This window comes from Peromyscus eremicus, chromosome 8b (assembly GCF_949786415.1).
Source record: "Peromyscus eremicus chromosome 8b, PerEre_H2_v1, whole genome shotgun sequence".
NCBI classification, from domain to species: domain Eukaryota; kingdom Metazoa; phylum Chordata; class Mammalia; order Rodentia; family Cricetidae; genus Peromyscus; species Peromyscus eremicus.
This window is the reverse complement of record NC_081424.1, coordinates 28,711,760-28,737,600: the sequence shown is the minus strand read 5'-3', so window position 1 is coordinate 28,737,600 and position 25,841 is coordinate 28,711,760. Positions and strand designations below refer to the sequence as shown.

Below are 25,841 nucleotides of genomic sequence, written 5' to 3'. Positions count from 1 at the left end.
TCTTGTCAATGTCATGGTTTTCGCCAGTGACACCCACATCAGAAACTTAACCTACGGGACTGGATAAAAATGACCGTTTGTTGTATCAAGCAGGAAGGTTGTGATGATTGGCTACATGGCTAGAGAAAATTAATACTATTAGCAAGCAGGCAGCCTTATTCATGTAAGACGGAGAGTCAGCAAGGATGACAAATGAGTTTCCACAGGAGGAAAGGATGGAGCATGGGACCCTGGCAAACTGAGCTGAACTTTTAACAGGTAGTCAGTCCAAAGTTCTATTTGGGCATGGAAAGACACTGCAACCCATGGCATTTCTAGAAACCTGAAAACCTGCCAAGGGGGATGTTAAGTTTTTAGCATTAGAACTTAAAATCTGGGCTGGAGAGATGGCTCAGTGAGTAAAAGTGCTTGCTGGGTTACCGTGAGGACCTGAGTTCAGATTCTCAGCGGTTATGTAAAAGGCCAGGTGTGGCTTATGCCCGTAACCCCAGCATTCAGGAGTAAGGACAGAGGCAGAAGGATGACTGGAGCTGGGTGGCTGGCAGCCTGACAAACTAATGTCCCCTCTGGCCTACACACACACACACACACACACACACACACACACACACACAGGTTGTAATCCATAAGCAATTTTTGACCACTGCATCAGATGAATAGCTATTTTGAAAACGTTGACCAGTGTGCGATGATGCTCCAATGGTCCAATGGTCCTTTCAGTGTCCTCTGTTGGGTCCAAATACACCTATGCTATCTATACTTTGCCATTCTTTTCCTTTCGATACTTGACTGTTTTCTTCTGGCTGGGTCTTTGTTCCTGTCACAGCCTGTCTCCTGGTGACACTGTGCCAACCCACGTGGTACCCTTACGCCCATATCTTTCTGTTTTTCCTCTCCCGTCTTCTGCATTGGCACAGATCTCACTTTGCCTGTGTCAGAACCCTCCCAAACACGCGGCGGAACCTTTAAACCACCAATCCTCTTTTTGAGGTATTTGCACAATAAGAAAGATTCTAATTTATTTTTTATGAAACAAGGCTTCAAATAGTCCTGACTGGCCTTGAACTTTCTTTGTTGCTGAGGCTGGCCTTGAACTCCTGATCCTCTTGCCTTCACCTTCCCTAAGGACCTGTACTAGCATGCCCAAAAGTTCTTATGCATGTATCCACATTGCATTCACTTCTGTCTTCTTCTTTCTTCTACAGCGTCTTTGAAAAATCTTTCTTTTGGCTGTTTGGACAGATAATTTTTTGGTTCTAGACTTCTGAGTTTCCCATATGTGCCGCTCCCTCAGCACATAGTTCTAAAGGTCAGAACCATTGCCCGCTCCGGAAGGGTCTCGGACCAGTGCTGAGAGCGGACCTAATGATAAATCACGAGGAGACTCTTTGTGGACTCTTCCATTAGAAAACCACACGATGTTTTTAATGTTTGTAGTGGGTTCCTTTGACTTTTATTTTTTGAAACAAAGTCTCAACAGGCCCCCCCGGCAACCCTCAACCTATAGAGCAGCTGTGAGCTTTGAATTCCCCTGCCTCCTGCCCGAGGGCTGGTGCCTCCATGCCCATCTTTTTATTTATTTTTTTCTTTCTTTCATTTAGCCTGTGAATTTATAATTTTTGAAACAAAGTTGGTCACTATTTCTTCAAGTATTTTTTTTTCTGCTTTGTTCCCTATGAGAACTTCAACTGCCTCTAAACTATGCCATTTGACATTTTCCTGGAAATAACTGATATACTATTAATTTTCTTTTGTGTGTCTGTGTGTGTGCTCACACACATCGTGGATGTGGACTCATATAGAGACCACAGGTGGATATTCAGTGTCTTTCTCAATTGCTTCCAACCTTGTGGGTTGTTTTGTTTTGTGTTTGTTTGTTGGATTTGTGTTTGTTTGTTTGTTTGTTTGTTTTTCAGACAAGGTTTCTCTGTATAAGAGCTTTGGCTGCTCTGGATCTCGCTCTGTAGACCAGGCTGTCTTCAAACTCACAGAGATCTGCCTGCCTCTGCCTCCTGAGTGCTGAGATTAAAGCCTATGCCACCACCACCACCTGGACACTGAGCTTGTTTTTTGAGGCAGGGTCTCTCACTGACCCTGAAGCTCACTGGTTTGACTAGACTAGCTGTCCAGCAAACCCTAGGGTTCCTCTTGTCTCTACCTCCCCAGCACTGGGGTGACAGGGGTGTGACACCTTGCCTTGCCCAGATTTTTACATAGACACAGGGGATCCAAACTTAGGTTTGTTTTTTTCTTTGTTTGTTTGTTTGTTTGTTTGTTGAGATAGGGTTTTTTTGTGTAGCCTTGGCCATTCTGGAACTCGCTCTGTAGACCAGGCTGGCCTCGAACTCACAGATCTGCCTACCTCTGCTTCCCAAATGCTGGGATCAAAGGTGTGTGCCACGACTGTACAGCTTCTTTTACTTTTTTTTTTGTTTGTTTGTTTGTTTTTCGAGACAGAGTTTCTCTATATAGTTTTGGTGTCTGTCCTGGATCTCGCTCTGTAGACTAGGCTGGCTTCTTTTACTTCTTATAAAATACCCTTTCCTCATATTTTTGCACCTACTAGTTGCTCTAGTAGAAACTGTTCTCTGTTTGGCTTTAGATTCTTTTTTGCCATTATGGAAACATTTTTCCACATACACGGTGTGAATTTGGCTACCTACTTCCTTTTCTTTGTTTTATATATATATATATATATATATATATATATGTATATGTGTGTGTGTGTGTGTGTGTACATACGTTCAAATATCAACCTTTTATTCAGGTTCTGTTTGTCAGGTTATTTTTCCTTTGGGATTGACAATCTATGGAAGTTTTTTAAGTGGCTGTGCTCCTCAGCTGGGATGTTGTATTGTTCTGGGATATCCTCTGCACTAAAGTTGGAATTCCCCACTCTGCTGTCTCCCACTAGAATTGTGCAAATTCTTAATATCGTACACCAAGTCCTACCATGTATCGATTAAATGGACATGTGCACAAGTGGGAGTCAAGTACCAGTGGGGTTTCTCATTTCTTTTGTTCATATTTCTTGCTCTTTTAAAGTGTCCAGGTGACTCCAAGGTGTGTGGATTGGGATCTAACTCTCCAGGTATACTGGATTTCCTGTGAGGCAATGAGCACATGCCATTACGTCAGTCCAATATGATTGACAAGGAGATCTAGATACCTGGGGGGGGGGCACCTCTAACTCTACCCACCTACCCACCCACACTCCCAAACATCCCAAAGTTAAATCCTCATTTTCTACCTTTAATTACCCTGGACCGAATCACCGTCAGTAGAAGATGCTCCTTAGTTAATCTACGCTGCCGAGAGAACCAGTTAAAAATCTCCAAGCTTACACTCTAAACTAAACCAGAAGCTATTAGGGAGGGAGGGACCCAGTGTTAGCACTTCTTACAATACGTAGATATTTCCACTGTGCAGCAAGGTTGAGTACCACTGTCCCGGTAATTTGGATAATGAGGGGTGATGACTCAACTCCGCATGGTCAGATTGACTCCACCTGTTTCTCTTAGTGCCTCAGAAGGAAAGAACTGATTTACTGCCTGGCACTGAGTCCTGAAGACACTGGAGTGAAGGTTCTGAGTAGGGATTGGGAGTTGTGGGGATCGGGAGGTGGCACTGTTTGTGCCAAGGTAATGGAAGCCAGTGGGGAAGGAACAGGTTACAAGTGTGTCCTGTGTACTTCACCTTCTGAACACTCCATATACTACATCCTGCCCCGGCTAAAACTAACTTCATACACGCGCACGCGCACACACACACACACACACACACACACACACACACATACACACACACATGTTTGCACATGTACCTTAACACATTGCAAGAAGGGAACTGAGTAGCGATGCCCCAGGGTTTTGTCATGTTTTCATTTTCCCTGTTTTTCTTTCTAGGAAGCTAAAAATGGAAAGTTTCCACAACTAATGTACTGCAGTATCTTGGTTTAAACTACCATTAAAATTGGTACATATTAAAATCATTCTAAAGCTAAGTTAAATAAGAGCTTTGCACATTATGAAAAGCAGAGGTTCTGGGTTTAGATGAAATTTTCCTCTTGGAGCATTTATGGGGCATTTGAAAGTCTTGCAAGATACTGGACAGTGAGTTATATACGAGTGCACTGCACACTGAGACATCAGTCATCCCTGGCTCCTGCTCCATCCCCTGAGCTATGGTACATTGTGCCAAAATGTGAGTGGTCTTGCAATCCCTGAAAAATTTGATGCTCATCCTAAAAGTCAGTGAAAAATGCCAAAGGCTTTTAAAAAGTGGAAACACAGGGTTCAATCAAATAGTACCAAATATAGGTGGGTGTTACAATTTGGTTTCTGTTGCTGTGATAAAACACCATGACCAGAAAGCACCTTGGGAAAGAAGAGTTTACTTAATCTTACAGGTTACATTCCATCCTCGAGGGAAATCAGGGCAGGAATTCCCGCAGGACAGGACCTTGGAGCAGAAATCATGGAGGAATGCTGTTCCTGTTTACTTCTTGCTCCCTGCTTCGGCTTGGGTAGCCTTCTTATGCAACCTACAGCCAGCTGCCCAGGGATGGCACCACCCCACATGATGGAGGTGCCTTCTTCAGCAATTAGCAATCCAGAAATTTTTCCCACAGACATGCCCATAGGTCAACCTGATGGAGATAATTCCTCAGCTGAAGTTCCCACTTCCCAGGTATGTCAAGTTGACAGACAAGATTAGCCATGGCACTGGGGATCAGCTCCCTAAGGGAGACATCTTAGTAAAAGCATAGCATTACCAAAGTCTATTCAAGAACATGGTAAAGAGTTGACAGGAAAGAACATGCCAGCTTGTTATTGTTATGGAATCATGTTTTTGTACGCTGTGAAGATGTGTTTTGCCAAGGTACCTTCGGATTGGTTTAATAAAAGGCTAAATGGCCAATAGCTAGGCAGGTAGCGGTTAGGGGGGACTTGTGGAAAAGGGACTTGTGGAAAAAAGAGAGGGCAGGGAAGAAGGAGAGTGGAGTCATCAGCCAGACACAGAGAAAGCAGGAAATGAACATGCTATGCTGAAAAAGGTACCACCATATGGTAGATTGTAGATAAGAAATATGGGTTAATTGAAGTTGAAAGAGCTAGTTAGTAACAAGACTAAGCTATTGGCCAAGCATTTATAATTAATAATGTCTCTGTGTGATTATTTGGGAGCAGGTGGTGGGATATAAAACTGCACCTATAGATTATCCTGTGCTGAATGGTAAGCCCTGAAAACACACATTCAAGTGATATTATACAGACAGAGCAGGTTGTGTTTATATATTTAGGAATATGCATGTTTATACATATACATATACATATACATAAACATAAACATATGCAGCAACAATGAAAAAAGAGGCCATAGGTTTGAAAGAGAGCCAGGAGGGGTTTATGGAATGGTTTATCGGGAGGAAAGGCAACAGGGAAATATTATAATCTCAAAAACTAAAATAAATAATTTTAAAAAGAGTAGACAGGAAATACATAGATAATAGCCAGACAAATCAAAAGAGTGTCTTAGTTACTTTCTACTGCTATGAAGAGACACCGTGATCAAGACAACTTATAAAAGAGAGCACTTGGTTGGGGCCTTGTTTACCATTTCAGAGGGTGAGTCCATGACCACCACGACAGTATATATGGCAACAAATATGGAGGCCCACAGGCAGGCTTGGTGTTGGAGCAGCTATGAGAGCTCACACCTGATCCGTTAGCATGAGGCTGATAGAAAAAGCTAACTGGGAATGGGATGGGTGTTTGAAACCTCAGAGCCCACCCTCCATCCCCGACACACCTCCTCCGACAAGCCCACACCTCCTAATCCTTCCCAAACAGTTTCACCAACAGGGGACCCAGTGTTCAACTACAGGAGCCTATGGAGGCCATGCTCATTCAAGCCACCACAGAGAGGAAGTGAGAGAGCAGAGACTGCAGAAAGATGTTTGAGGATCGGTGCAATCATCAGTGCGATACATCATCAAAGAAGGCCATAGCAAAGGACCATGAGTCGGGTGGTAGGAATAGAACAGATGAGAAACGTTTAAATGAAATCATCCAAAGAAGCCTTTGTTGTCTCTGGTGTGTTTAACACGAATCTTAAGAGGTCTTATTAATAAAAACAAACCTAGGGCCAGGTATTGGGGTGAATGCTGGAAGATCAGAGAAGCAGAACAAGCCACAGCTTCCTCACCTCCCCTTGCCAATTCCTCAGCTGATCCTGTTTCCTCAGACTGGAAGCCTCTGAGTCCTCACCCAGAATGAATCTCAGCTGAACTGCTGCTAAAAGCCTAAAAGCTTAACCAGCTCTAGTTCCTGGTTTTCACGCCTTATATACCTTTCTGCTATCTGCCAGCACTTCCTGGGATTAAAGGCATGAGTTAGCATACCTGGCTGTTTCCAGTGTGGCTTTGAACTCAGAGATCGGGATAGATCTCTGCCTCCCAAGAGATAGGATTAAAGGCGTGTGTGCCACCATTTTCTTGCTTCTATGCCTATCTAGTGGCTGTTCTGTCCTCTGACCCCAGATAAGTTTATTAGGATGCACAATATATTGGGGGACACAATACATCACCACAGGTGTGTCGGGGGGGGGGGTTGAGGGTAGGTCCCTATGAAACCACACACTTAGGACTCAAGACTGATATGATTTGAGCTGCATCTAACCTGAAAGCCTCTTTCCTATCGTCTAGTCTCCCTGGTATCAGAAAATACTATGCAAGCTGCCAATTGAGGGAAGCAATTAAATAGTCCCACGCAGCCGCAACACCTATGAACCACCATAATGACAATCATGGCAAGACATTTAAAAGAGGGCCATAAGTGACACGCACATGTTGGTGGTCACTAACTGCTGTCTAATTGGACGTAAAGCCCATTCGACAGGAGGGAAGGGATGTAGTTCCTCAATTTTTAATTTCTACATGGATTCTGCCATGCCCTCCCAAATGTATATTTTATATCCCCATAATATAGGGGAATTTGAGGAGATTTTTTTTAACTCATCCCTCATGTATTTGTTATAAATGGAGGCTTGCCATGAACTCCATGAAATTATCAACAGCAGGGTAAATGTTGACAAAATGGATAGTTCTCCCAGGACTAGAGAAGAGGGGAGAAAATGACTAAAATATTAAAATTTAATGATTTCAAGGACTAAGGTAATAGACAAAATATAGAAAATGGAAGGTAATTTGAACAAAGGAGAACACAGCATAGAGAATAGAAAAGCTTACAGGAACACAGTGTGGTCTCCCAATACTAATGGCAGTGGGTTTTGTTTTGTTTTTTTAATAACCTGCTTGCAACGGAGTTTGAGAAATTTTGAAATGCCCCTTTTACTCCTTTCTCCTCTCACACACTTTGTGTCTCTTGTCTCTTCATATCAGCAGCTGAGTGTATCCCCATCAAGAGTAACTGAGCATAAACATTTCAGCAGATAAGGCTTTCTGGGGGGAGAAAGGTACTGTATTGGTTATTGGTGGATATTATTGCAAGCCTACATGTAGACACACACACACACACACACACACACACACACACACACACAGAAAGAAAATTCTAATTGTCATCTGCAATCATACGACATGTTGTAAAAATGATTATTTTATAAACACAAATTAATTAAACATCATACTGCTATCAGTAATATCTAAAGGCCATACTACCCAGCAAGCCCACAGTCCTGAGATTAGAAAACAAGTTTGTTGCACATTTAATAATAGTACGTGATCTCTTAATATCTATTCCCCTTTGTACCTCGGGCAAAAGCACTCTCGACCTCTCAATTTCATGTTTGATTATAAAACAAACAGCAAAAACATAATTACCTCATTGTTTCCATTAAATTATTACCCAAAGATATAGTCAGGATTATAATCCTCTATTAATTTACAATATTACTTTCAAATACTACTCAGATGGGGGGAGTCTAATATTGTGCCCACTTATACTTTTCCAGGGCACTGTCTGCTCTCGTCTGACTCTTCGGCTTCCTGCACACTGTTTATTCCCTCCTCTTGTTGTAATGAGCCATCCTCTAATTATGTTTGTGCCCAGTCTGTCAGCTCTGCTCTGTTTTCGTCCTCCATTCCCTCAGACTAGCAGAAGATCTGTCTAGATCATAGAGGCTTCGCTTTCTCGGTATGAAAGGAGTCTAGTGTTTCCAAGCAATACTGCAAGCTGACACTATTGTAATAAGCCAAGGCCAAAGTGAGAAAAGGAAGGGCCAGGCAAAAAAAGGCCAGACTGTAGTAGCTTAGCTTATTGATACTGAGACTTCTGGCCATAACATTATTTGAAATTTCTACTCCGTGGTCTGTCTTATAGTTGATGATTCTCCACTTTGATCTTGCTCAAAAATGCATTTTGTTTTATTTAATTTTATGTGCATAAGTGTTTTGCCTGCATTTATGTCTATGCACGACATACGTGCATAATGCCCTCTGTGAGGTTTCAGGAACCCAGGGCAAATGGCTGAGGTGCCTATTTAACATATCAAAGCGGATGCTGGCTTCTAGGTTCTGCCTGCATCCCTCAGTCCCTACCTATGACAGGACCCTATTGGCTGGCATACAAGCCCCCACCCTAAACTTCTCCAGCCTAGGGGCTAGGCTGCCCTTCCCCCAGCTGCCCTTCCCTATATAATCCAGCCATTTGGGTTGCCTGGTCTGTTTGGTCTAATCCCTTGGCCAGTCTCTTGGCCGAGGCTGCCCCTCTTGGTCAGCAGTTGCTCTCCCTTCCCCTTTACCCTCCCCCCTCTCCTCACATGGCCCAGGGTCATGTCCACTCTGGACTCTCCCAGATGCCCTGTCTCCGACTATGTCTCCCTTTTACCTACAATAAACTTTCTCCTCCGCCACACCTAAGAGCAGTCGCGTCCTTTCCTTTTTTACCCTCGAAGGTCAGAAGGGAGCGTTGGATCCCCTGGAACTGGAGTTGTGAGCTATCAAGAAGGTACTGTAACTGAGCCCAGGTCTTCTACAAGAGCAACAAAGTACTCTGAACCTCTGAGCCATCTCTCCAGTTCTGGGGAAAAGAAAAATTAAAGTGAATGTCATTTCTGTTAAATCATTGAGAAGGTGATAATATGTTTATTTTCCTTGTTCAGAATTTCATTTTTTGAGGAACATCAAGATAACAAACTGTGGTATTATTATTATGATATAATATATACGATAGTATTATTTATTGGCTTCAGCAACTAGATGTTGGTTAAATGTCCTCTATGAACCACTAAAGGAAGTGGACATATCCTCCATTCCTACCCTAACATCCCCACAGCCAGCCCAAGCCTGTGCTCCAACAGGGCTTTAGGAATGTTACCTTTAACCAAATCTTCTTGACTCCGGGGAATGCCACATAGCCAGAGACACTGTGCCAGCTTCCTATGGCTGCAACTGTAAAGACACCCAACAGCACAGAGAGGGGAGACGACCGAGGAGGAGGGTGTCACAGTTTCAGAGGCTACAAATCAATATCCCACTTTCTGCGAGGACCGCACCTTCTGTGTAGGCTGTACGGAAAGGATTTTCTTGGCGTCCTCCTGCATTCTGGCGATAAGTGGCAATCTTTAGGACTCCTCAGCTTGTGGCAAAGTGACCCCCCACTACCTCTGCCTTCCTCTTTGTATAAATTCTTTCTGTCTGTCTACATATCTGTGTTTCTGAGTAGCCATTTTCCCTGACAAGGAACCCGGCTGTGTTAGTGTCTTCTAGAGGACCAGAGCTGGTAGATTGAATATTTATTTGTAAGAAATGTAAAGTGAATGTTTCCTATCCAGCACTATAAAACTTGTGTTTAGGACCAGGAATTCAAATCTTTTGATCTCCCCCACCTTACAAGACTTTTATGCAAATATTTTAACGCCCTCCCCCACCCAGTCAAACCCTTGTTTACACAAAGGCCCCTGCTGCATTTCAGGAATTTGATGGCCTGGAGCACTGGCCCTCTTCCCATGACAAAGTGACCCTTCTTCCTCCTTCATTTCCTGTGTACTAATTCCTTTCAGACCAGCCAATCGAGTCAGATTGTGAGATCTGCTTCCAGCCTATGGGGAAAACCAAGTGTATTTCCTGTGTGTGTGTGTGTGTGTGTGTGTGTGTGTGTGTGTGTGTGTGTGTGTGTGTCTGTTCACTCTTCCCAGCATGCTTTCTTGACCAAGAATAAAGTTTGCCTTCTCCAGACGCTTAGATGTGTTTGATGGTCTCTTTCTTTGTGACCCCAGATCTATGTCTAACATCTCTGTGAATTTATTAAAGTTGCTTATGCCATACAGCCTAAGTAGCAACAAGAGCTGTCTCACGCCTGAAAGGTTGAAAACCTGGTAGTTGTCCAGCCTACGAAGCTGAGAGCCTCAGTATTCCCAGTCTTGCGTTGAGGTCATGGAGGGTTCCTGGAGAGCTACTGATCCACAGTTCATGTTGGAAGTCCGAAAACGTTGGTTCTGATGTCAGTGAGGGAATCAGCAGCGGCAGCAGCAGCAGGGTAAGTTAATGCTGTGGGGAGAACGAAAGCCAAGTGAGCCAAAGGTGAACATTCTCCCTTCTGCTGAGTCCTTTATTGTCTGAGCTGCTACCAGAGGGTGCCGCCCACATAAGGGGCAGGACTTCCTACTTCACCTAAGGCAATCAAAGACAATTCCTCACTTAAGACCTGGTGGTGTTCAGGTGGTTCTAAGTTGTGGCAAGTTGGCCTTAGGCCCAACCATGACACCAGCATTGTATCAGGTATCACTCTAATATGAACTGTCCTGCCTTTTTTGATGAGATAAACAAACAAAAAAACCCACAATAGGTTGTTTTTAACTTTTTCTCCACTTGAAATCACAGTTTGAATTGCCTAACAAGATGTTACCCTGTAGATGTTCAGCTCAAAATATTTGATTTCTTTGTATTCTGTAGAACATTTTTATGATTAGAGAGGTCATTAATAAGTTAACTATAAAAAAGGGTTTTCTGCTTTCATTCCTAAAATACACATCAAAATATACAAATTCTAATAATGAAGAAACTTAGAAATGTTACTCATACAATAATTTTGTTTTTACTTTTAACGTATTTTTAGAAACACAAAAACTTGCATGTGAATAGCACTTAAAAAAGTAACATTCAATTCTAGTAAATATCCAGAGGAAAGTTGAATTAGTGTCCTGATATGGATTTAGACCGAGGACTCCTTTGAAACAAAATTGAGCAACTTAGTTTCCACTTGAATAGAGAGAACAGATGTAAGATTTGAATATTCAATAACCAGTAAGCAAAAAGAGGTTGGGGTGTTTTTTCTGGTTTTTTTTTTTTTTTGGTTTGTTTTGTTTCAGCTAATTATACTAATTAAAATTAGAACTTCCACCATTAAAATTACCTGCAGCTGTATGGCTCTCCCGGCTAAGGTTGGTGTACAAAGGAAACACTCCACCAGAGGGTAGCAGGAATTGTTTGTGATTGACACACCCACACAGCGCTGCCACTTCGGAAAGACTGCAGACAGCATAACTAATAAAGTTATTGTGTGCTCTTGAAAGAATAATACCATGTTTGAAGACAGTGTATTAACCCTGTTGTAAAGTATTGATTACACTCCGTCGTAAAGGAAATGAAGGAACAAAGGCAACGTGTTTTTAATTCTTACTCTGTTTGCTCTTGCTCGGTTCGTTCCATTTCAATTTACACCTATCTCGGAGAACACTGAACGTGTGTCATCCAGCCTCAGAGGCAGTTTAATTTTCCTACACACTTTGGTAACAATTTGATGCTTTAAAGAACAGATGTGTAATCTAACTCAGAAAGTGATGGGTAAAAATATCCAACCTCAACTAGCCGCGAACTAAATTTGCTGTCTGCTTTTTTTTTTTTTTTTTTTTTTTTTTTAATAAAAGGCAAAGGGAGACAAGATAGGTTAGAGGGAGAGAAGGGGGAGGGAGAAAGAGAGAGAGAGAGAAATGAAGGAGAGGCGGAGGGAACTGTACCTTTTTGTTGTTACCTTTGAAGTTTTCCATGACTGTGCCGTGACAGTGCCCAAATATTTCTATAATTCCAAGATTTAAGTGAGGAGGTTGCATAATATACTGATCCTCAGCAAAGATGATTGATGCCTGGGCTGGAGAGATGGCTCAGCCGTTAAGAGCCATCTCTTTGTTTGTTCTTGCAAAGGACGTGGGTTCGGTTCCCAGCACCCACTGCAGCTCACAACCACCTGTAACTCGGATTCCTACCCCCTCCTCCTCTGACCTCCTTAGGCTCCCGTAAGCATGGTGCACATAGATATGCTGAGGAACACACACAGAATAGAACAAATAAGTATTATTTTAAAAGATCACTGGGACCAATAATACACTCGCAAACATTAACGACTATGCTGTGGGATGTTCTGTATGGCAAATGTGTTGCTCTGATTGGTTGGTAAATAAAACACTGATTGGCCAGTAGTTAGGCAGGAAGTATAGGTGGGACAAGGAGGAGAATAAAGCTGGGAAGTGGAAGGCTGAGTCAGAGACACTGTCAGCCACGACGATGACAAACAGCATGTGAAGATGCCGGTAAACCACGAGCCACGTGGCAAGGCACAGATTTATGGAAATGGATTAATTTAAGCTATAAGAACAGTTAGCAAGAAGCCTGCCACGGCCATACAGTTTGTAACCAATATAAGTCTCTGTGTTTACTTGGTTGGGTCTGAGCGGCTGTGGGACTTGCAGGTGACAGAGATTTGTCCTGACTATGGGCCAGGCAGGAAAACTCTAGCTACACGACTAGTCAAAACCAGTGTGCCTTTCATATAAAAAGCAAGTTCTTCAAAAGGTACATAGTGTGAGATGGAGGAGAAACAGAAATTATTTGAAATTTTTTAGTTGGAAACAAGAAATTAATGAAACTTTCTATTGAGTCTGCAGAGTTAAAAGTTACAATGTGGCTGGGTGGTGGTGGCACACGCCTTTAATCCCAGCACATGAGAGACAGAGCCAGGAGGATCTCTGTGAGTTTGAGGCTCAGCCTGGTCTACAGAGTGAGATCCAGGACAGGCACCAAAACTACACAGAGATACCCTGTCTCGAAAAAACAAAAACAAACAAAAAAAAGTTGCAATGCACTAGCTGATCTTTTATCACATTATTATATCAAAATCAGGATGTGTATGAAATAAGTAATATTTATATATCGAATGCCTCTATATCGATTGCTATATAACAGGTCTACAGAGTAAAGCTCACAATATTGTGAAAAACAAATTGGATTTCACATAAATAAAAAAGAATGTATAACGTTTGAAACCTCTACGATTTTTAAATGAATAAAACCATGACAGGAGGAAGCACTCCAGTTCTGCGTTTGCAGATGACGGACATTTCATACATCATTTATTAAGCATAAACCAATATTTAAAAATCAGATTAAAAACCCTTTTCTCTTTCACGGACATCATTTAAAATCATCCTTGTGTGGTGATCTTGTACGTGCAAACTCACTCACCTTTGCTGAGCCATTTCTTTGAAGAACAGAGCGCCTGTAATTGAATTCCCATCATCCACTCCTTCTCTTTATTTTATTTTCTTTATTTCTTTATTTTTGCAGATGTATCTGTAAAGACATTTGGCATCTCATCAGCAGAAAACAGCAGCTGGAGAAAGGCCTTCCTATGTGCCCTGTCAAGGGAACTGCACATTTAGGTGGGGTTTTAATAGACATCAAGGATTTCTTGACATAACACAGATTACAGGCTTTCATTCGGTGCTATGCTTTCCCTCTTTAATGGAAATGAAAACTTACAAAGCAGAAGAGATAAAGGTTTTGTTGAAAGTCCAACGTTCAAGAATCAACTGACAAATTCATGTATGGTAGGTATTTATATAGCTGATGACTCTAATTAAACGTAGTTTCTTTTCCCAATGCTCTGGGCATCTCCGTGAAAGCTGACATACAATCATAACTCGGTAACATCCTACATAAGCCAAGGAGTGCTCAACTTGTTTGATTTGGGGTGTGTGTGTGTGTGTGTGTGTGTGTGTGTGTGTGAGTTTTACAAGCATATATATATTTATGATTTGCATATGTGTTAATACAAACACGTGGAGGGCACATGTGTGCATGCAGAGGTCCAAAGCAGATATGAGTCTTCCTCAAGGGATCTCCATTATTGAGGCAGAGTCTCTCCCTGAATCCAGTACTTGCAAATTCCAGCTTGTCTAGCTAGCCCGCTTGTTCTGAGGCTTCCCCGTCTCTGCCTCCCGAGAACTGGGATTCCACGCTGTCTTGCCTGCCCACCCTTTTTTATTTATTTATTTTTTAACTTGAACTCTGGTGGTCCTCACACTTGTGGAGTAATTGCTTTATCAACTGAGCCATCTCCCTAGCACCAGTATACATTTCACTTTCCTAGGTCTGTTACTGTTACATTTCTAATATTAGTAAATCGTTTCTTTCCTAAACTCCCCATCAGGTGGACTTAAAAATGTATGTAAACGAACTAGACACACATTCCCAGAATGTGGCCCTGCAGAGTCTCCCTCACATCCTGCTTGCAGCAGGGCCAGAGTCAAACCTCCATGGGAAGCCAGAGAGGGAACTGTGAAAACAGCATCCCTGGTAGGCTCGGTTGAACATACGACAAATGGACATTATAAAGCTGTCAGCGTTTGCTGTGTTTGATTCATGCTTAATTAAAAATCACAGCCATAAAGAAATGAGGCAGGCCTCACCTGTCAGATCCAGCATTCATTTTAAAGTAACTTTTTAAATTTTAAAATGACATCATATTTCTTGTGGTAATTTGGGGAAACGGGTTTCGTTTCAGCAGGGTGGATGGAACTCGGCTGTTTATGTCCTCTCCCTCTAGAAATGAAAGTGATGAAAAGTATTGCTAGTAAAAGAATAAACCTGCAAGGACAGAGAGAATTAGAGAGAAGACAACAGCAGGGGAGAGGTGTGGACAAAATTTTGGAAGAGGAAAAGCAGATGGAGGAGTGGTAATCTAATTGGAAGAGCAAGAACGCAATTGAAGATCCGCCAAGGAGACTTTTAAGACTTTTAAGCTGCGTCACCCTTCAGCAGCTTGGATGGGCTTCCAGGGCAGAAATGTGTCTGGGAATCCACTGACCCTACAGATTGGTTCGCCAACTCTAGCAGAAGACACAGAGCCAGGCAGGAACACTGAGACGTTGGTTTAAAGTAAGAATTGCTTAAAGGAAAGCCTGTGTTGAGCAGTTATAACCCCCACCTCACTAGACACCTGCTCTCCACTGTCAGTGTCCAAAATGACTCCAACAAGTCATGACCCCCACAAGACAAAACTGACAGTTTACCCCAAGCAGACTAAATGGCAATGCCTGTTTTCCCAATCCCTCTTCAGCTTTTGACATTTGTAGATTTCAAAATCTTGGGCCTTGGGAAACGGCCCAGTGGATTAAATGCTGGCTGTGAAAACCTGAAGACTTAAGTTTGGATCCTCAGGACCCATGTAATAAAACTAAGTGTGGCAGTATGTGTCTGTATTTCCAGAGCTGCAAGGCCAAGACAGGAGGAACATGGGGTCTCACTGACAATCAGTCTAACCAATCAATAAGCTCCGGGTTCAGTGAGAGAACCTGTTCCAAAGCATAAGGTGGAAAGTAAAAGAGAAAGATACTTAACCTTGACCTTTGGTCTCCACACATGCATATAGAGATACCCACACACATGCATGTCCACACATCCATGCCCCCAAACTAGTCATCTTCTCAAGAAGCATAAAGATTCCTCACTTACCATTGTTCACTTTTCTTTGATTAGTAATGGCATGACAAATTATTTTCTGCTTTTATAATTTCAATACACTCTTCTTTGATGTTCTTCGGCCCGTAAGTGTATTGGCCATCACTGCAAGGGACCTCCCAAAACTTCAGTTTTTGTTTTAATTATTTGAGTGCTAACAAAGCAAACACAAAAAAGCAGTATGTATTCACAATGGTTCTAACCAAACAAATTATAGAAAGAAGACAAAATTAGAAGAATTATATGGCCTGATTTCCAGACAGTATAAGGGACGGAAATCATCCAGTGTGATCATGGCATGAAGACAAAAGAACATCCCAGGAAGGAAGGCCGAGTCAAGAGTGTGTGGGCAAAGGCATAAGGAAATTCCTAATGAAAGTACATTCTCACCATCAAATTGTGATACAGCAACTGGAAGTCCACAAGCTGACTGGCTGAACCTCAATTCACACCTCATCAAGGAAATCAAAATGAATGACAGCCCCATAACATGTCCATCTTCAACCTACAAGATTCCAGAAGAAATGTGGTAGAAATTTCTGATGACAGTAGACAGAGCTTTCTTAGAATCAGGAGTGAATTAGGTTGAATTAGATACCAGGCTGAAAATAAAAGAATTCTAGTCGAGAGTTCCGTAAATCAAAAATCCCAAAGAACATTATTAAGAAAAAAAAATACAAGCCACATGATGCCAGAAAATGTGTGGCAACACTTTTTTTTGAGAAAGAGTTAGATCAAGAATATCTATAGGGATTGAGGGTGTAATTCAGTGAAAAGTTCACTTGTCTAACATGTACAGCGTCCTGGGTTTGCTTCCCGAAACTGCAATAAGAACATGTGTGTCTGTGTTTAAAATTTTATGCACAAAAAATTCTTATTAAAACGTACAAAATGATAAATCAGTGATTTTTTTTTTTTATTTTTTGCCAGAAAACCTAACAAAGCAAACTGTAACCCTCTGGAAGGTGATTTTTCAAAGCTATATATTGAATCAGCTAAAAGAGCTTCCAATAGTTGAAATAGTAATGACTTAGGCAGTGACAGCAATGAATTATTGGATTACTTACAGAAATATTTATTCATGAACATACTCTTTCATGAACCCATCTCTCTTATCAAACAAACGATTAAAATAAGCCACCAGGGGAAAGAAATAAACCCCATCTGTGTAGAATTACGGATCGTATACACAAATATTTACTCTCAATGAAAATGACTTTGGGGGCAGTGAGGTGGTTCAGCAGGTCAAAGCGCTTGCTGCCAAACCTGATGACTGAGTTCGATCCCCAGGATCCATAGGGTGGAGGGAGAGAACTGACCGTTGCAAGTTGTCCTCTGTCCTGCACTCCCACACAATTCCACCCCTTCCCCCCCAACACACACATTAAACAAATAGATACACCATTGAAAAATTGCAGAGAGAGAGACTTGTCTGCAAAGATTATACTGAAGAAAGACACAAGGGCCAATGGAATGTCTTAGCAAGTAAAAGTGATTGCTGTGGAGCCTAATAGCCTGGGGGTGATCCCCACAACTTAAAGGTAGCAGGTTGTCCTGGCATGCGCGCGCACGCACACACACACACACACACACACACACACACCAATGATAAATACAATTTATTTATTTTTCTCCTGTTGTGTGATATTTTGTTTGTGTTCTGACAAATAAAGCTTGCCTAGAGATCAGAGGGCAGAGCTAGCCACTAGTTAATCATAGAGGGCAGGCAGTGGTGGCACACACCTCTAATCCTAGCACTTGGGAGGAAGAAACAGGAAGATCAGGAGTTCAAGAACACCGTGGGCTACACGAGATCGAACTAGTCTAAAACAGAAACAGAGCTGGTGGTGGCACACACCTTTAGTTCCAGCACTTGGGAGGATCATGCCTTTGATCCCAGCACATAGGAGTTTGAGATAGGAATATAAGGTGGGTCGAGACAGGATCTCCGCCCCTATTGAGTCTGAGGATTTGTAGAGAAAGGAACTCCGCCATTCGGTCTAACGATTCATAGAGTTAAGAAGTGGCTGCTACTCTGTTTTTCTGATCTCCAGGCAAGCTATATTCGTCAGAATACAAACATAATACCATACAATATTCTCCAGCTTTTAAGAACTTTATTTTTCTTCCATTTCTTTTTCCCTTTGCAAAGGTGTCTGCAGATCTGTTCAAAACCACTCAGTGGCCTGAGCTGTGGGAGCTGCTGAGCAGTCCTCATTGGCCGGCTAGGCACTCCAGTCTTCAGTAAGGAACAGCTTGGATAGGTACAGTCTGCCCCCTCTGGCTGAGCAGCAGTGACCTCAGGAAATGGTGTGGTCCTTTCACCCTGAAATTCCTCCTTGGCCCAACCTTCTCAGCAGCAACCTGCTCCTCCTTCTCAATCTCCTCTGGTCTCTGTAGAAGTAAAGATCAGGCATAACCTCTCATGGGTGCTCATGGGAGATAGTGCCACGCATGTGGAGTATTTCCCTGGCCAGCATCCACCACATCAGACACACTGAGTGAGCTCCCTTGTTACATGGGATGGTAATGTATATGCAGCATAGAGGAAAATCTTTGTTACACAGAGCAATGGTGGGCAGGTTGACACAAGACGACTCTGTGAGGGGTCAGCTCTGAGATCAGTCACCACTAGAAGCCATGACTCCCTGGAGACTGCTTGGATCTGCTTAGTGAAGGTCCCAGGGGTGAAGCGGCCAGCAATTGGAGTGGCTCTGGGAGTCATCAGCAAACTTCAGCACAGCTACCTGGCCAGTGTTCATGGAGGAGATGACACTGACATCAGCAAGGGTCTCAATCCAAGGTCTTCTTCAGATTCACAATGTCGATACCATCACTTTTCCCTTTGCAGATGTGCTGCTCCATCTGAAAGTCAAGGTTGGTGCCTCCAAAGGAGGGTTCCAGCTGCAACGAATTTACGAACATCCTCCTTCTTCATCTGCAGGACATCAAGGGCTCCAGACGTTGTCTAAGTTTCCCTTTAAGTTACAACAGGGATCAAGAACAACACCCTTGCCGGGCAGTGGTGGCACACACCTTTAATCCTAGCACTCGGGAGGCAGAGGCAGGCTGGATCTCTGTGAGTTCGAGGCTAACCTGGGCTACAGAGTGAGTTCCAGGAAAGGCACAAAGCTACACAGAGAAAACCTTGTCTCAAAAAACAAAACAAAACAAAACAAAAAAACCAACACCCTAAATAAAATTTCTTTAGGTGAGGCCATGGGACAAATGCTAGCTTGATCTGGTGGTTAAGGCTACAGTCACAGTGGAAAAGGAAGTTGATAATAAGAATGCCTGCTATGGTATAACAAAAATGGAACTTTGTCATTGTGTCTTCCAGCCCTGTGGCCTTTTATCTTAGTTTCTCTATAAATATAAAATTGTTCTAATAAATGGTCTACTTGTGAAAAAACAAATAACTGCTTTAACAGAAGAAAACATAAAAATTAATATTCTATAAAGACTCTCAAGATCATTACTGATTAAATAATTACAAATTAAACTATGAATAGATGCCACTGCACCTTGAATTTCTCAAAGTAAAAGACTGACCTCACCAAGTGTTAGTGTAGACATGGAGTCACTGGACTCTAGCATTTCTGACAGAATTCCAATAACTACTCTGAAAAACAAAGTATCAAGTGCTTGAAAAGTCAATGTGTGCCCATGATATGGTCCATTTATCAGACTCCTAGGCATTGGTTGGAGAAAAATGAAAACATAACCTTTATAAAAATATTTACAGTAACTTTATTCATAATACAGAAAAGTGTAATATAGTCAAGCTGACTCATGAACAAGTGTACATGTGAACTTGCCTTTGGGCTGGAGACACGGCTCACCCCAGTTCAGTCCCCGTCACCCACACCGCTTGGCTCACAACTGCCTAGGACTCCAGCTGCAGGGGCTCTGGCCTCCTCAAGTACCTGCATGTGTACGGTATGGTACACATAAACTCATGTAGACAAACACCCACATAAGTATAAATAAATCTTTTTAAAAAGTTGTCTTATCCACACAACGTAATCTCCTCATCATAAAATAGAATTTGCTAATAGCATGAATGGACCTCAAAATAATTATCATGAATAATAAATGAAGCCATTTAAAAACAAAGAAGAGGCCGGGCGGTGGTGGCACACGCCTTTAATCCCAGCACTCGGGAGGCAGAGCCAGGCGGATCTCTGTGAGTTCAAGGCCAGCCTGGGCTACCAAGTGAGTTCCAGGAAAGGCGCAAAGCTACACAGAGAAACCCTGTCTCGAAAAACCAAAAAAAAAAAAAAAACAAGGAAGATTTCTGTTGTGCATATAATATGTATATTATATATTCATAACTCTGATGTATTTGTCATCATTTATCAAATTTTGCACTTTAAAATTGTACAGTTTAGTGAAAGGTATTTTCATCCTTCTGACTTGATTTGGAGACTTTTACTAAGTTAGGGTTGTTTACTTGCAAATTTCTTATTGAATTCATTGTAAATGTCATTAATATACATCTTTGCCCAATTGAAATAATCATATCATTTGACTTAGTGTTTTCACAGTAAAGTGTTCTCACAGTAAAGATAATGTCCATACAACTGTTTTAGTTAGAGAGGTATGTATGGACACTTAACTTCCATATGGAGTAAGACAGCACAGTATTTTATACTTGATCTTAGACAAAAGACCTGGGACTGACCCATGGTATTTTAAGAGACGGGCTCCACAAGCATAAAATTTTGTTTATTAAGTGTAATATTGCTTTAGGAAGAAAGAGATTGTGAGGGACTGATGGAAGGATGAAAGAATGAATGAGAAAAAGGAGGAAGAAGGGAAAAAAGAAGAGAGAGGAAAGGAAGGAAGAAATGGAGGGGGGCAGAAAGGAAGGGAGAGAGGGAAGGAGGATGGAAGAGGAGTTGGGGTGAGGGAGAGAGATTGGGAAGGAGGAAGCCACCTACCACATGCCAGAGTTTTCACCCTCCAGTGTCAATAACTTGAACTTCTGAAATCTCTTGCAGAAAATATGAAATGTTTTGTTTTACGATCAAAGAAAAGAAATACAAATACTCAGGATATGTATGAGATATGGTCCTAAATGGGAGTTAAATGGACCAGGACAGTAAACAATTACATGACTCACAGAGCAGGGTAGCAGAGCAGTAAGCACCATCCATCAAAAACTTTGAAAACAGTTGATTACCATACAGAACCATAGGACTCGAGAAGTTATCACACAGCATCAGGCTTCTGCTGTCTGAGATGTGTTGGTGAAATGCAACCCCTACATTGAAGTAAATTCATCTCAAATTTAGCATTCTCTTTCCTGCTATGACAAAGATTGCCTTTCCGTTTGTTTTCCAGTGCATACTTCTCTTGGACAGTGAAGGCTTTCTCTTCTCTAACTGAAATAACCTCTATTTTGCTTTTTAAAAATGTCTTAGTTAGGGTTTCTATTGCTGTGATAAAACACCATGACCCAAAGAGACTTGGGGAGGAAAGAGTTTATTTCAGCGTATAGTTCCACATCACAGTCCGTCTCTGAGGAAACATCAGAGCAGGAACTCAAACAAGGCAGGAACCTGGGGACAGCAGCTGAAAAAGAGGCCGTGGAGGTTACTAGCTTCTTCCATATTGCTTGCTCAGCCTGGTTTCTTATACCATCCTGGACCATCTACCCCCAGAGCTGGGCTCTCCACGCCAGTCATTAATCAAGAAAAGACATTGCAGATATTCCTACAGGTAGATCTTACAAAGGCAATTTCTAAATTGAGAGTCCCTCTTCTCAAACGACTCTAGCTTGTGTCGTGATGACATAAAACTAACAGAACACAGTTCACAAGAGGTTCTGAACTACCAATCTCTAATCAATTCTTAAACACAGCCGATCTTTTAAAGTAGTGCAAATTGCCTGAGTTTTAAAAATACTAAAAAGAAGAAAACATAGGTTCTTGGGAGTATTGCTGAAGGAAATCCAGGGCTATGATCTCTTTCCAGAAATCTAGGGAACTGGAATGTGTAGCAAATTGTAGAACAGGTGGGTTTAGAACAGAGGTAGGACGTAGACTAGAGAAATGTCTGAGCACTGTGTTATCAAAGATACAGCTACAGCCATGTTAACGGGAAGCCATGAATCATAGACACCTCCATGTTGAACCTCTAGACCGTTGTCATTGGTCAACTTTAGAAAACCTCTTGGTATTCAAGTAATATTGCATTTCAGATTACAGATGGGGCTTTATCCACCTGTAATTTCAATACTTAAAAAAATAAAAAACAACAGACAATGTGGCTCAATGACTCTTCTAGAGAATATTCACTGTGAAAATATACATACACATACACTTTAACACATTTCTTTGACTTTCAAAGAGTTAATAATATGAAATATGCCTGACAGAAGATCCAATTATTGTCTTTTGATTTTGTTGTTTCAGAGTGGCCATGTAGTTTCTAGATTGTACAGCGCAGCTGTGGAGTTGTGAAACCCATGTTTATGTTTTGTTTATTTTAGATTAAAAATTATAATTAAATAATAACTGGTCAAATTAATGATTTGGCCATGCATGCTAATACAGGCCTGTAATCTCAGGAATTGGGAGACGGAGACAGGAGGACCAGTAGTTCAAGGCTACCCTCAGATACAGATATGGCGAGTTTGAGGGCAGCCTGAGCTATAAGGGCCCTCTCTACCCTGCAAATAAATAAATAAATAAACAAACAACAATCACCAAAAATTAATTAATTAATTAATTAAGCGACTTGAAGGGAAACTTTGAGCAAAAGACAATAAAGATGTTGTAGTATATATTAGTACCTCTAGCTTTGGAGAAAACAACTCATGAATTATTGATAATAGTGTGGTCTGCTTCTTCATGCATATGGTGAAATCTTTAGTTCTGAAACTCAGTACACTGAGATTAAGCCCCCACTTGTTTCTGTCCCATCAGAAATGTGTTAATAAAATAAAGGCTATTTCAAATATATTTCATTTGGGGGTATAATATTGGACATTTCTGTGTGTAATGTTAGGACTGGAATACCTAAGTTTCCTGCTCAAATAACAATATAAACTAACTTATGTCAATGTGACTGATTTAAATTAATTTCAACATAATAGCATTTTTTAAAAATTAAGATTATGTTGCACTTATTTGGTAAGAAATAATTCACACACGTGTACGTACACACACATACAGTCACTCACTCAACTAAACTAAGAGATGAGAGTAACTGTCTATCACTATTCTATTGCTCTGAAGAGACACCATGACCACAGCAACTCTTACAAAAGAAAACATTTAATTGGAGATTGCTTACAGTTTCAGAGGTTTAGTCCATTGCCATCATGGTGGGGAGCATGGTGGCTCACAGGCAGACATGTTGCTGGAGAAGTTGAGAGTTCTACATCTAGATCCACAGGCAGCAGGAAGAGAGAGTCATTGGGCCCAGCTTGAGCTTTTGAAACCTCAAAACCATCCCCAGTGGCATACTTCCTCCAACAAGACCACACTTACTCCAACAAAGCCTTGCCTCTTAATCCCTCTCAAGTAGTGCCACTCCCTGATGACCAAACATTAAAATATATGAGCCTATGGGAGCTATTCTTATTCAAACCACCACAGTAACCACAAAACAACAATGCCAGTATCTTTTAGGACTATTGTGTAGTAGGTTCACATACAACACTTATTCTTCATCACTGCTCCCTCAGAACTTTATCATTATGTATTACTGATGAAATCAAGAAATTTATCCAGGTCATGGTCATGCATGAATTTTCTATCTTTATAAGTCAGCCTGTATATAACATCCTTCCTTTATTCATTGCACCATGAATTATTCTTTGGAGGTAACCAGCTCTTGTTCTTAATGGCTAGGAATGGGTGGGATTCATAAATTTGACAATTCCAAGTTTAATGTATATAGGCACATCCTAGGCATTTGTGACGAGCCTGGCACATTTCGTCAGAGCCTCACGGAGGACAGTTCAGCCATGGCAGGAAGAGTTCAGAAGAGCTTCACCTGCCATAGTGTCCCCACACCCACCTGACCACTGGTTCAACGCCTCCCCCACCTGCAACTGAGGGGTCTTCACACTCACTCTTTTGGTATCTCTTGATGAGTCTGGGGCACTCTGGGATAGAACAAAATTAGAAATGCTTAAAAAGCTGCATCTCTGAAGTGTTCCGCTCTCACAACCTACATTCCCTTCTCTTTGGCCAGAACGTTCCTGCAACTCCAAGTTGGGCCCAGATGTTTGGAGACATTTGATTAGCGGGAGTAGTCCCTGGGACTATGTGTGTGGTTTATTTTGAGATGTGTGCTGTGGCTCTGGCTGCTGCTAGAAAGCTGTGGGTTCGTCTTTCCTTTTTGCCATAGGAGTTCTTTATAATTTCAGTAAAATTCTCTCCACAGGAAATAATGTCCTTTAATGCAGATTTCCTGCAGCCATCCACAAATACTTCTCTGTGGGGTTTTATGTTTCAGCCATTTCAATGTACTCATATCACTTTAAAATTCATTTTTACTTACATTCTTATGATTTTCACCCTGAATAGTAATTTTAGCCTTACATAGATTTTTTTTGTCATGTTCTCTCTAAATCCTAAAGCCCTAGAAGTCTGAAGGATAAAGCAAAAATGTTCCTTTTCCTTGAACCTCATTTCAATGTAGAACAACATTAAGTATGAATATTAAGTAAAAGTGACATTCTTCCTCATTGCTAATGTGTTTAGCTTGGCTTTCAAAATAAAACATACTACTTCCTGGTAATTTATTTACATGACACCCTGGGTGCAGGTAAAACAATACTCTTGTTTGGGTGTCACCTACAAATACATGCTTTTTTCCAACCTCTTGACTAATCCTTTGGCTTAAGCTTTTCAATTCCAGCCCCAATTTCAATAAACTTTATTGGCATGGCAAGGAATGCAAGCATGGCCAGAATCCATAAATTATGTCTGTGACTTTAGGGCATCAAGTGTCACAGAGGTAATGGAATTTTTTTTTTCTTACATCTTCATTTTCCATTAAGTGAGGGAAATGGAAGAGGACACCGTAGCTCAAGACAGACAGGAAAATGGGGGGAAATAGAGACTTCTCCATCCAGCTGCTTTCTAAAAGGAGCCAAGAGCTGGAAGCAAATATTTTTGTTCAGAAAATAAAAGAAATAACAATTCAAAGTTTTTTTGCAAAGTAAAATTTAAATCTCAGATGACATTGAAGCTTTGTGAAGCTTAAAATTCATACATTGTGATCCCTTTTATAAGAAAAAAATTAAATTTACACATTCAAAATTGATACTTAAAATAGTAAAAGGCATTCTATGTATATAATTTATTGTCTCACAATTTTGTACTTATCTATGATACATTCTGGTTATACTTATCCCTGTCCCCTATTTTATAACCCTGCCCAATGAGTCCTTCCTCCTCCCATCAAGTCTTTATCCCACTTACGAATTAAATGTTTTAAAGATGAGAAAAAGTCATAGTCTTGGCATGTCTTTAATTTTAGAACTTAGAAGACTGAAGCGGGTAGATCTCTGTGAGTTTGAGATAGTGAGTTCCTGACCAACCAGGACTGCACAGTGAGGCCCTATCTCACAAAAAGGATGTGTGTCTGTAAGTATAAGCCAATGTCCATGCAAGTGCTAGTAAAGGACAGATGTGGGTATCAGGTCCCCAGCAGCAGGAGGTACGGAGTTATATAAGAGCCACCTGATGTGGATGTTGGGATCGATTTCCAGCCCTCTGAAGAGTACTCTCAATTACTGAACCATCTCTCCTGCCCCAAGTTACGTATTTTTCAAAGTTGACAAGTAAACATCATAAATTTCAAGAAAAAAAAATTTAATTAATTACTCAAGTGCCTAGCATGGTTGGTACAGTTTTCCGAGCCTTTTTTGTTGAGCAAATTTATTTATATGAAATTTTCTGTAATGTTTTCTATAGCTAGTTCACAAAAAACTTGGTTTATGTTTTTAGCATAATAGGTCAAAATACATTTTAAATTAATTAGAGCTTAGAAAACTCTGAACACAATTATTGGTGACTTTCCTACATGCTGGAATCCATAAAACACATGTCTTTTGTTGTGG

General features: G+C 41.3%; 1 pseudogene; it reads right to left on the bottom strand.

Moving 5' to 3' along the window:
- Positions 1–17,925: 17,925 nt before the first annotated feature.
- On the bottom strand, positions 17,926–19,689 carry LOC131918806 (small ribosomal subunit protein uS2-like; annotated as a pseudogene).
- Positions 19,690–25,841: the final 6,152 nt, after the last annotated feature.